Source organism: Astatotilapia calliptera, chromosome 10 (assembly GCF_900246225.1).
Source record: "Astatotilapia calliptera chromosome 10, fAstCal1.2, whole genome shotgun sequence".
NCBI classification, from domain to species: Eukaryota; Metazoa; Chordata; class Actinopteri; order Cichliformes; family Cichlidae; genus Astatotilapia; species Astatotilapia calliptera.
The window spans coordinates 23170923-23181089 of NC_039311.1; positions in this window are offsets into that span (position 1 = coordinate 23170923).

Below are 10167 nucleotides of genomic sequence, written 5' to 3' on the forward strand. Positions count from 1 at the left end.
GCAGGACTTGGAGCTTGTAGAACTGCCTATGGCAGCAATAACTTGAAGTAATCATTTTCAATATGACTTTATCAGTCTTTCATATTGTTTTGGAGGAATTTCGGCACACTCTTCTTTATAACATTTCTTCAGTTTATTGAGGTTTGAGGGCATTCATTTGTGTATAGCTCTCTTAATGTGTTACCACAGCATTTCATTTGGGTTGAGTTCTGGGCTTTGACTGGCCCATTGCATTAGCCTTTTCAACCATTCTGTTGTAAATTTGCTGCCATGCTTGGGATAACTGTCCTATTGCATGACTCAGCTGTTGGACAGATGGCCTTGCATTTTCCTCTAGTGTACTTTGGTACACAGAGGAGTTCCTGGTTGTCTCAGTGACTACAAGGTAAATGGCCTGTATTTGTATAGCGCTTTTCTAGTCCTTAAGGACCCCAAAGTGCTTTACACATCCAGTCATCCAACCATTCACACACACATCCACACACTGGTGATGGCAAGCTACATTGTAGCCACAGCCACCCTGAGGCGCACTGACAGAGGCGAGGCTGCCGGACACTGGCGCCACCGGGCCCTCTGATGCCACCAGTAGGCAACGGGGGTGAAGTGTCTAGGTTGCCATGTTCACCACGTTGCTTGACGCTTGTATCAGGTGTTTGTGCTGATATGCTGTGTAAGTTTTTGCCAGCTTTGATGTTGTGCGCTATGGTTAAACATCTCCACTTTGTCCTTGTCTGTCCAAAGGATATTGGTTTTCTTCTTGTTTGTTTAGGTGCAGCTTTGCAAACCTAAGCTGTGCGGCCATGTTTGGAAACGTTGAGAAAAGGCTTTTTCTTTCAGTGTCTAAAGTGGTTAACGCTCCAGCAACAGTTGTGGTATAAAGAAGAACTTTATTATGTAACCACAGGTCAGAATCTATGTTGTGCTAACCGAGGCTGTTGGCCAGAATTCTGTTGACTTAACTCAAAAATTTTCTTAGCTTCCATGCGGTAGAGTCTGAGACGTAGCTTTAAAAATTAATCTGAGCAGCATCTGATTTTGGTCAGAATTTGCTAGAACATCCATTCTTAGAAGCATTGTTGCGTTGTGTTAATGCACACCTGGAAGCTCCAGATGTGCTAATTGCCAAAACATCTGCTTTTAGAGACAAGGTGTCTGTCCCCTGAATTCAAACATTAGGTATTTGATCCAGCCACAAACATATACATTACTTTGTTTTCTGAAGAGGAAAAGTGCAATCAAAACTGTATTTTTTTGTTTCCACTATCCCATCCCTCCACTGGAGTTTTGAGATTGCCCCAAAGCCTTTTATTCCCTTACTGTGCCCTGGTACCATATCATACGCCTAAAAAAAGTTGATTCATTAATACTTTATAGGCCCTTTGGAGAATGCTATGTTCAAACTTTCTCAAACTCAAAAAAGTTTTATTTGACAGTTAAATTACACTGTTTGGGAAAATGTTGCCCACGTTGTTGCAGGTGTTTATGAGAGAGCATCCTTCAATTTCATCATGTTTTCCTATAGTTAATGATTCATTCACATCACAGGCGAGTCTCTGCTTAAACTGGGTTTATGATCTCTTATAGATCTCTTATAGATCTTTTATAGATTATGTTCAGTGTGGGAATAACAACCAAGATGAAGAATCAAGTACTTCTAGTATGAGCTGCAACAATTAGCTGATTGCACAATGAACCAGTTAAGATCTAATCAAGCAAACATTTAGCTTGTTACTGTATTAAGGCAATATGAGCCTAACTATGTTTATTATTATACTTTTTAAAAAACAATTAATTCAGTTTTATCCATAAATATTTACTTTATTTATTTATTTATTTGCTCAAAATGTTTTGCCTTTTCTGAAAAGCTTCAATGGTAATAGACATGCTGGAAAATATATTACTCTTACTTCCTGAACTTGCACTGTCATTTGTGGAAAATACATGTGAAACTGCTGATTTCTTCTTGCTGTGACTGCGAGGGGCTGTGGCTCAGGAGGTAGAGTGGATTGGGAAGGTTCGTGGTTCAATCCCTGGCTCTCCTAGTCTGGATGCTAAAGTATTCTTAGGCAAGACACTGATCCCTAAGTTGCCTCTGATGCCCCTCAGATGTGTGTGTAAATATTTGGCACAAGATACTTAGGTACCGTATTTTTCAGAATATAAGGTGCACTTAAAATCCTTTAATTTTCTCAAAAATCAACAGCACGCTCATAATTTGGTGTGCCTTATGTATTAATTCTGGTTGTGCTTACTAACCTCAAACCGATTTTATGTGGGACATGGCGCTCAAAAATCTGTCAAAATGTTCTAGTAAAACCTTGGTAAGCTACGAAGCCGCACCGCTCGATGGATTGTCGGAGCATTACAGCTACCGTAGTCAGGAGCCTCGCGGAGTAATACGTACTGTACTTCAACATAATATTATGGTGTGTGTATAAGGACCCCAAAATGGCACCCGAGACATGCTTACAAAGCGGATTTCAAACTCGAGGCTATCAGTCACGCAGGAGAACATAGCAATAGAGCAGCCGCAGGAGAATTCAACATTAATGAATCAATGGTACAGAAGTGGAGGAAGCAAGAAGATGACCTGCAATGTTGAGAGTTATTGTGAATGACTTATCTGACTGTTTTGTTTCGCTTAATGCGCCTTATAATCTGCTAAGCCTTATGTATGAAAACAGACCAATTCATTGATATTGCGCCTTATAATGTGGTGCGCCATAGAGTCAGAAAAATAAGGTATACACAATGGTGCTTGGGTAAAGAAAGCACTTTGAGCACAAATTGAGAAGAAAATTGCTATATAAGTTGATTGCTTTAACAATAATTGCTCTACATTGTGATTGTCTATTACTTTATCAAGGCTTAATCTGTTTTGGGTTTGTGGTACCCTAGTTAAGGATGATGCTGTGAGTTTGTCACGTTAGCTTAAATAAACCTCCCCATCTCCAGCTGCCTCCCTCTTCCCGCTCCACCACAACCACCCACACATGCAGGGCCTTGGAGTAGGGGTATGTCACCAGGGTGCAGAGGAGGCTACCCCCCCTCTGTCCCCTTCTGGCTGCCTCTGCCTCAATTTTATCCCACAACTTAGACATTCACATTATTCACACTCTCATTACACATACATATAGGATCTTGGGGGTGGGCACAATCACGGAGTCCAAATTACCATCAGGGTGTACACCTCACCCCTGGCGTCGTTGCCCACCTCTCAATTTTAAATACACTTAGACATTGAGGGCTATCAGGAGGGACTATGTGCTTACCTGCTGCTCCTTGGCAGGTAGCTCCATGCCCTCCTGGGTTTTAATTGCACCTTAGAACATACATGCATCAACACTACAATGAGCGGGTGGAGGGAGGTTTGGAGTCTTCTCCCACCCCCATTCTCTGCGGCCTGCTGGAGCGGGAGGGCTAGGTGGAGTTGGCCGTCCGACTGCGGTCTGGAGTGTGGGGCCTCCCTGCTGCTACGGAGTCGGAGTGGTCTGCCTCTCCCCACCGCAGGGAAAAGGGTAACACCACCTGGGTCTGGGTGCGGTTCCCCCCTCCAGGGGCAAGGGTACCTAGACCCGGTTTGTAGAGTACGCTTGGGGAGTGTGATCGTGTGTACAGCGTCTCTTTATGTCTGTCTCCACGTTGGTTGAGTGTGGAGTGAGTGCATATGAGAGCATGAGGGGGGGAATGGATGTTTGTGTCTGTGTGTGCCTGTATGTCTGTGTCTATATGTCAGGTTGGGTATCAGACGCCACCTCTCTGGGGTCACCTCAGGCCCTCCAAGGTTTGGAGGCCTATCTCCACCTACCACCACTTCCCCTGCCGGTGGCGGACTCCCTCAGGTGTCGGTGCGTTGGTGGTTCTTTGTGTCTGGGGATGGGCGTCCAGGTACACACCGGCTCACTCCTTGGCGGCTGCTTATCGGGGCCTGGAGCCTGGCGCTCGCTCGGGCCCCTTCGGGGGTGGGGTGCCCCCGGCCTCTCGGCCTGGGGCTCGGTCACTCAGGCACAGCTGGCGGCCGGCGGAGCTCATGGACGCGTCACTGCAACTCCCCCTGGCTTCTGCTCCGTGGCTGCTGAGTGAACCCTCATCTGGGACTCTCCTCAGCTCTTACTGGAACAGTGGCGCGGCTGCCCCTCTGTTGGTCTTCCATGGTCTCTTGTGTTCTGGGGACCTCTGGATGTCTGGAGTTTTGATCTCCTCCATACCTGCTTCACACCCTGGAGGACGGGGCTGTGGCCCCCCCATACTCCCTAGCAGATCGTTACATGGAGAAACCTTTGGAATACAAGCGCGCTGATCCACACAGGTATGCACACGGGTGTTCACTGCTCGTAGACCCAAATTACACCTTTCTTGGCTGCTACTTCGAAGCACATCTGTCCTGCGTGCTGCACAACAACATTGAATATTTAGTATTTACTGCTGTTTACACTTAGCTAGATTAATGCGATGGTGTTGTGTTTAGTATGTTGCTTTGTTTTTTTTTGTCTTTTTTTTGCTTGTTTTCTATTCTTCTCTCAACAGGTGATCCAGGAGATTTTTATTTTTTTTTCTCCCCCCCCTTTCTCACTGTCCCTCTCCCCTTCTGTTTTTCCTTTCCGTCCTCTTTCTTTCTCCCTTTCCTATCCCTCACTCATGTCTGTCCCGTCTGTAACATCTGAAAATAAAATATAATAAATAATAAAAACAAAGATCGACCAAATGGACCAATACGGCAATGCCACGATGATCCATTTGGCAAAGTAAATCCATTGGGTATCCTTGTTGGTCTTCAGACAACAATTCTGATGGCTAAAGAACCAAATGGGACAGGGGAGAAAAAATAAAAAATAAAAAATAAAAAAATAAAATAAAAAGCTTAAATAAACCTCAGACTGTGGACTCTCTCGAAAGCTGTAATAATCACTAGATCTATTTATTCAAGTTACACTTGTTGTTTGAGGAAGACAGAACTTTCATTGGTATCTTGTTGTATGGACCAAGTGGAGGAAGAGATGATGAGTACTGGATCCTTGTGGAGCATGGGGGCAGGATCATGGAGACATTACTGACAAACTTCACTGCACGTAAAATGAACATGAGTTGCATTACTATGTAATTAAAAATCTGATTGTTCTAACTCACATCTACCACATTCCACCATTCACTGGCAAACAAATATGTCTGATCCCATGCAGTGGGGTGATATTTGAGTGATATTTGACCCAGGCCTGTTTTCCTGTGGGATTGCTGTGGGGTGTTTGCAATCTTGTTAGTGTGAATGAAATTCATCCAGATGAGTCTGCTGAGGCAATTTAAGGTTTGCTGGCCCTCATGAGCTCATGAAGGCACATTGATGATTATGACTTTGCCACATAGGAAGAGACATCCAAGACTAATATAAAACAACTAAAACGAAGAATAAAGAAGTTAAATATCTTTATCGAAAATCATGATTGTAAATATCTGCACTACAGTTATTTCACCATGTTATAGTGATTTGTAGCTTTGGCAACTAAATTTTTAATTTGCTTTTCTTTGTTTGCAAATATTAACTATATACTTAAACTGTTTCCATATCAAGCCCCGGTTAATCCTGAGGAGGCATGCACAGTTTAAATGCTGATTTTAGTTTAGCCTTGTGCATGGCACATAAACAGGAGTAAAATGATTTTATTACTTTTTTCCCGAGGCTCATGTGAAACAGTGTAACACTGTAACAGATGTAGACTTTGTGATGTGATCAGGATCTTTCCCATACTCTAGCAAGATGGACAGTTTCCCAGACTATTTAAGTCATCTTTTCCCTATTCCTTAGGGTGATTAGAAAGACTCTCAGGCAATGTTTATATTGCAAAAATCCCAAATGTCTGAAATATGAGCCCAGTTAATTTATATCAAATTAACCATATTCATTCAACTAGATTTTTATCATACATTGTTTCATTGTTTCAGTGTACATGTAGGTGTCGTAGTCCCTCAGTTGTCCTTGGCTGTCAGCTCCAGGTTTTGTTTTTCTTTCTTTCTTTCTGTCTTTCTCCGTTCTTGTCTCTCTGTACTCGTTTGTTTGTGTCTGTGTTTGAGGGCGGGACTCTTCACCGAATCCCGCCTCAGGCCGAACACACCTGTGCTTTCTGATGACCTTGCCAAGAAGTCACTACTTAAGGTATTGGCTGAGGATCAGTCTTCGTTGAGCTACTCAGTTAGTTAAAACCCCGGCTCCTGCTTCTTTGTGTGTTTTTTCTCTGCTTCTGCATCTATAGATTTTTACCATCTGTTTCCTGAGCACAGAATCCTGGATTCCATGGATCGCATGTGTAGATTTCCTTCCTCCCTGGAGCACAATTTCCCTTGTTACCTTGTGATTGTTGTATATATGTATTACTTTACTGTATAATACTTGCTGTGAACTCTGATCTCTTGAGTCCTGTGCATGTGACAGTGGGGGCATATCTCCAGGGTTTGTTTGCTGCCAGAAAGTTTTGAACGTAGTCAAGACAAAGATAAATCCTAGGCTGTGACCAGACACATCTTGACTGATGTACTTAAGGTCTTTAGATATTTAGGGACTTGCAACGTCATACATACATACATCATACACCATACACTCAGGAACCTTTGGTTGATCAGGCCTTGACTTGTTCACCAACAGCTTTGGCACATGGACCATTTATCCTGATCTAAAGCCATCTAGAGATCCTTTGTCCTTTTGTGCCTGCATGGTGGACTTGAATGCTTTCTTTTTTGCAGTCCCTGTCATGTCGAGTACCATCAAGATGTTCCACACTGAAACCTCTGTACCCAAATATTTGTGAACTTACAGCTTGCCTTCCAATCTCTCCTCTTACAGAACTCCACTGCATGTTTTTAAAATGTTTTCTTTCATTCGCCTCCTCTGGTCCTCCCAGAGAGGACCATCAGCTCTAAGATGAGGACCTGCTTGGAGAAGACTGATGTAAGCACCACATCTGGACTCAAAGAAGTTTCCATTACATGCCAATGTTTTGGGAACTTGAACTGACCTGCAAATCCCAGTAGGGCTGCTTTATGTCTGCTCTTGGAAAAATTTTCATAGCTGTTGTCATCTCCTAACAGTTCATCCAGCACCACCATAAGGCCAAATTTTAAATTTGATCCTAAAATTGGGATAATAGTTGGGTTTAGTTATACAAGACAGATTAAGTTATGGTACCACAACTTACTTGAACTGAGTTTTAAGTTACTGCCAGAGGTAATGGTAGGTATATGTCAAATCTGTTATATTACTGACACACCAGAGTGGCAAGTTTTGTGTGTAGTGCAGTGAAAAAGCATGACGCCTTTCAGAGTTTTAATTTTTTTAGCATATTTGTCACACGTTATGTTTCAGATCACCAAACAAATTTAAATGTTAGAAAAAGTTAACCAGAGTAAAAAAGTTTCAGAAACCTTTGTCTCATCAGTCCACATAATATTTTCCCTCAAGTCTTCATCAAGATGTTTTTTGGCAAATGGAAGATGAGTCTTTGTGTTCTTGTGCAGTGTTTTTTGCCTTGTAACTCTTCCACTGAATGCCATTTTTGCTCAGTCTCTCTCCAATTGTTGAACCATGAACACTGACCTTAACCAAGAAAAGTGAGGCCTGCAGTTCTTTAGATGTTGTTCTGGTTTCTTTTGTGACCTCCTGGATGAGTGGTTGATGCAATTTTGGTAGGCTGGCTCCTGGGAGCGTTCCTCACTGCTCTAGGTTTTCTCAGTTTGTGGCAATTGGCTCTAACTGTGAGTTGTTTGCATCCCGAAGCCTTAGAAATTGCTTTTTTTTTTTTTAACCCTTTCCAGAGTAATGTCAATGACTTTGTTTTTCATGTTTTTCTTTAGACTGTAGCCCGTTTCATTGCTTTTTGACATCTTTTTACCCTCCTTCACTTTTTCAGACAGGCTCTGCTGAAGTGATTTCTTGATTTAACAGGTCTGTCAGTAATCAGACCTGGGTGTGGCTGGTAAAATTGAACTCAGCCTTCCAAAAATTTGGTTAATCCCACTTAGTTTGTGATTAGGGGGAATGACTTTTTTACATAGGGCCAAGTAAGTTTGGATACCCTTTTCGCATATTAGATGGAATCATCATGTGAAAACTGCATTTTTTATTTACTTGGGTTGTCATTGTCTAATATTAAAAATTTGTTTGATTTGAAACATTTAAGTGCAAAAAATGTGCAAAATATGCAGTGCACATCTATGACGCCAGTTAATTTTTCTTATAAACTCAATCCTGCTTAAAAACAGATTATTTTAAGTAGAAGTATTTGTAACTTCTATAATTTTCACTTAGTTTATTTGAATTGCCTCAAAAAGCATTTAGGACAGACTGAGATATCTTTCCTCAGTGAAACTGTATCTCCTACCACCAACGGAGGTGGCTTGACCAGAACCTAACCAGATGTTGAAAGGTGTAAAATGCATCCATCTTTCCAAGACGTTTTTAGAACCTTTACTCAACCTAAAGGGCAACCCACAATTTTTCCTCTGTCAGTCATCCAGCTCACTGAACAGATTTTTCCATTTGATCAAATATAGATCAATCCACACTGAAGTGTCATTCCAGTTTACACACAGTTTACTTTTTTGCACCAGTCTGCTATGTCATCTTTTCAGTCTTCTGCTTATTTAACAAATTTTATCATGACGTTGTGCATTTAGTAATAGTGTATGTATTGACTCAACTGAGCTCCAAGTGTCCCTCTGGGCCTTGAAATTCATTGTAAACGTGTAAGCTCTGTCAGTCTATTTTCTTTGTTGTTAATACCGCTGTAAACATGGGTCCATGTGATGAGGCATCTGAAATGATACAGAACAAGCATTGAAACCTGCTATAGAGCAAAAGGTCTTGAAGTTTCAATGTACCTAAACCAATTTATACTTTTAAATTTTAATATACTGGATAATGAAGTAGTGGCTTTTTGTTTGTATAACTGTTATTCCTGTAACAAAATTGATTAGCACTGTAACCTACTCTCCTGGTTTCTTTTCTTTCTTTTTTTTGCACACGTCAGATTCAGATCCAGGTGCATTAACCTCAACCTCTGGACTGCAGGAGGGTCATTTGTTTTGATATTCATGTCTTTTGCAAACAGATTGTAATCAGCTTGGAAGACAACAGAGACACACGTATGTTTGTCCAAAGACAAAGTCTTATCTGGACTTTTTTCAGATACAAGTCACTTGAAATGGCAACTGAGAGTTTATTGTTGCTGTTTCAGTGAAATCAAAAGCAGCTACTAATTAGATTTGTGTGGTCTTATACTTTTGCTGATATTTAAATGCAGCTAAAATATTTTTAAAAATGCATTTTAGAAATCAGACAATATTGGAATCAGATTATAAATATCAAGAAAATTCCCTCATATCCTCATTATTTGCAGATGTGTTTGCGAGCTATAATCCTCTTGTGGTCTTAGTCGGATAAACGATGGTGTCTTCCTTTCTTTTCTGATTCATAGGAAATTGAAGCAGGTGTGAACAGGATGGTAATTGTCTGTGTGATCAGATTCACTTAACTCACTGTTGTTTGGCTCCAGGAAGTCTTTTATTCTGTCTTTCCTCCCTTTCTGTCACTCTTGACACTGATGAAAAGCATATTGACAACGTCTCTCTGTAAAACCGTGTAGCAAGTAATGGCCATAGATTGTTGGAGCGGGTTGAGCACAGAAAGACAATAGATTTCATGATCTTATGCAAGAGTGAAGGCCAGCTCGATGCCACCTCATCAACAGGCAGAGCCATAAAAAGGCTGTGAAATGGGCAGGGACGGGGTGAATGTCACAGGCAGTGCTAAAGTCTGTCTAACCTTGTTAGCTACAAAGTTTTCAAGGTAGACAGATAAACAATAGGTGTGTGTTTTGGTGGTCTTATTTGAAGACTGAATAACATGGCGTTTACCCATGAACCTGTACTGTACGTAAGATTGTAACACTACCTATGACCAGCTTTGAGATGATCAAAGGCCTCAATGATTATAACATTTAAAGTTCAACACATTGGACATGAAAACAAGGAAGAACAAGTGCATTGTTCATACTGTTCAGATTTGTTATCTCACTGTGTATTGTTTTGAGTGCATGAACACTTATATCATTAGCACTGCTAATGTGATACCTGCAAAATCCACAGATTACAATGGATTCACTGTCTTGTTTATGTTCAACC